The sequence below is a fragment of the Electrona antarctica genome, assembly GCF_951216825.1.
Source record: "Electrona antarctica genome assembly, contig: scaffold_61, whole genome shotgun sequence".
Lineage (NCBI taxonomy): Eukaryota > Metazoa > Chordata > Actinopteri > Myctophiformes > Myctophidae > Electrona > Electrona antarctica.
Genome location: NW_027638718.1, coordinates 393,993 through 396,995, shown reverse-complemented (window position 1 = coordinate 396,995; position 3,003 = coordinate 393,993).

The following is a 3,003-nucleotide window of genomic DNA, read 5'->3' as shown; positions in this document are numbered from 1 at the left end:
GAGGACACAGGGGGTCCCCAGGGGTCCCTGGAGGACACAGGGGGTCCCTGGAGGACACAGGGGGTCCCAAACCTTTTAGTCTGTGTGACCCAAAACGGGTCATGTTATGTCTCTCCCGGGAACCAAACTATAGTGAAAATAGCAGATCTACAAGCTCACAACGTGTCGCTTCACGCCACGTAGCGAGCTTGTAGATCTGCTATTTTCACTACACCAAAAATAAGGGGACCCATTAAAAATGACCCCTTGTTTTGGGGCCCCCCAGGGTACATGGTTCCAAAAACAGTGGGTTATTCTTTATGGGGAGGACACAGGAGGTCCCTGGGGGTCCCAGGGGGTCCCTGGAGGACACAGGAGGTCCCTGGGGGTCCCTGGAGGACACAGGAGGTCCCTGGGGGTCCCTGGGGGTCCCAGACACAGGAGGTCCCTGGGGGTCCCTGGAGGACACAGGAGGTCCCTGGGGGTCCCAGGGGGTCCCTGGAGGACACAGGAGGTCCCTGGGGGTCCCTGGAGGACACAGGAGGTCCCTGGGGGTCCCTGGAGGACACAGGAGGTCCCTGGGGGTCCCAGACACAGGAGGTCCCTGGGGGTCCCTGGGGGTCCCAGACACAGGAGGTCCCTGGGGGTCCCTGGAGGACACAGGAGGTCCCTGGGGGTCCCAGGGGGTCCCAGACACAGGAGGTCCCTGGGGGTCCCTGGAGGACACAGGAGGTCCCTGGGGGTCCCTGGAGGACACAGGAGGTCCCTGGGGGTCCCAGACACAGGAGGTCCCTGGGGGTCCCTGGAGGACACAGGAGGTCCCTGGGGGTCCCAGGGGGTCCAGAAACATGATGCTCGACTCAACACTCACTGACGTCATTAAAGGAATATTTCATATTTGTGACCAGGTCTAGCAAAATGGTCCTCATCTCGCCTATAATGAAAAGGCAGAAAATCTAACATAAACTTGTTTTTTTGTTTTTTTGTGATTTTCGTTTTTTTTCATATTAACACAGCTTGAATGTTGAAGAAGGTTTTCATTCCAACAGATTATTGATTTGGGCAAATTAAATGTATACATTTATAAGTCAAAGTAGGCTAGCCAGCTCTAGGTGTTGAAATGTTGTGAACATTCAAAGGGGATTTTCTCAGCTTTGGGTAAAACGGCACAATCATTTTAAAATGGTCATATCTCCTTCAAAATAGCAGATCTACAAGCTCACAACGTGTCGCTTCACGCCACGTAGCGAGCTTGTAGATCTGCTATTTTCACTACACCAAAAATAAGGGGACCCATTAAAAATGACCCCTTGTTTTGGGGCCCCCCAGGGTACATGGTTCCAAAAACAGTGGGTTATTCTTTATGGGGAGGACACAGGAGGTCCCTGGGGGTCCCAGGGGGTCCCTGGAGGACACAGGAGGTCCCTGGGGGTCCCTGGAGGACACAGGAGGTCCCTGGGGGTCCCTGGGGGTCCCAGACACAGGAGGTCCCTGGGGGTCCCTGGAGGACACAGGAGGTCCCAGGGGGTCCCTGGAGGACACAGGAGGTCCCTGGGGGTCCCAGGGGGTCCCAGACACAGGAGGTCCCTGGGGGTCCCTGGAGGACACAGGAGGTCCCTGGGGGTCCCAGACACAGGAGGTCCCTGGGGGTCCCAGGGGGTCCCTGGAGGACACAGGAGGTCCCTGGGGGTCCCAGGGGGTCCCAGACACAGGAGGTCCCTGGGGGTCCCTGGAGGACACAGGAGGTCCCTGGGGGTCCCTGGAGGACACAGGAGGTCCCTGGGGGTCCCAGACACAGGAGGTCCCTGGGGGTCCCTGGAGGACACAGGAGGTCCCTGGGGGTCCCAGGGGGTCCCAGACACAGGAGGTCCCTGGGGGTCCCTGGAGGACACAGGAGGTCCCTGGGGGTCCCTGGAGGACACAGGAGGTCCCTGGGGGTCCCTGGGGGTCCCAGACACAGGAGGTCCCTGGGGGTCCCTGGAGGACACAGGAGGTCCCTGGGGGTCCCAGGGGGTCCAGAAACATGATGCTCGACTCAACACTCACTGACGTCATTAAAGGAATATTTCATATTTGTGACCAGGTCTAGCAAAATGGTCCTCATCTCGCCTATAATGAAAAGGCAGAAAATCTAACATAAACTTGTTTTTTTTTTTTTTTGTGATTTTCGTTTTTTTTCATATTAACACAGCTTGAATGTTGAAGAAGGTTTTCATTCCAACAGATTATTGATTTGGGCAAATTAAATGTATACATTTATAAGTCAAAGTAGGCTAGCCAGCTCTAGGTGTTGAAATGTTGTGAACATTCAAAGGGGATTTTCTCAGCTTTGGGTAAAACGGCACAATCATTTTAAAATGGTCATATCTCCTTCAAATATTTTCCAATTTAATTGAATGATACATCATATGAAAGCTTACATTATGTACTTTAATCATTCCACGCGTTCACATATGGAACAGCGGCGTTCACGTATGGAACAGCGTTCACGTGTCATCATGAACGTGCGCAATGATAGTCAACGGACCAGCGCGTTCATGAGTTTGGCCCAGCGCTGCAATACCAAATTCGGCCACTATGTCCATTTCGCCTCAGGGTTTCCTCCGGGTGCCGTCTCTATTCATATATACTATGTGGTTCTCCTTCCTGTTACGTTGGTTCTCTTTCCTGTGTTACGTTGGTTCTCCTAACTGTGTTACGTGGTTCTCCTTCCTGTGCAAACACATGCCTGCACTTTGGTTCCTAGGTCTCTCTCTGCTGTAGCTTTCGTAGTAAAACAAAGGCAGCTTGCTGTGGTTCGCTACTAACAGAAATGTGCAGCACAGGACAGGAGGACACAGGACAGGAGGACACTGGACAGGAGGACACAGGACAGGAGGACACTGGACAGGAGGACACAGGACAGGAGGACACAGGACAGGAGGACACTGGACAGGAGGACACAGGACAGGAGGACACAGGACAGGAGGACACTGGACAGGAGGACACAGGACAGGAGGACACTGGACAGGAGGACACAGGACA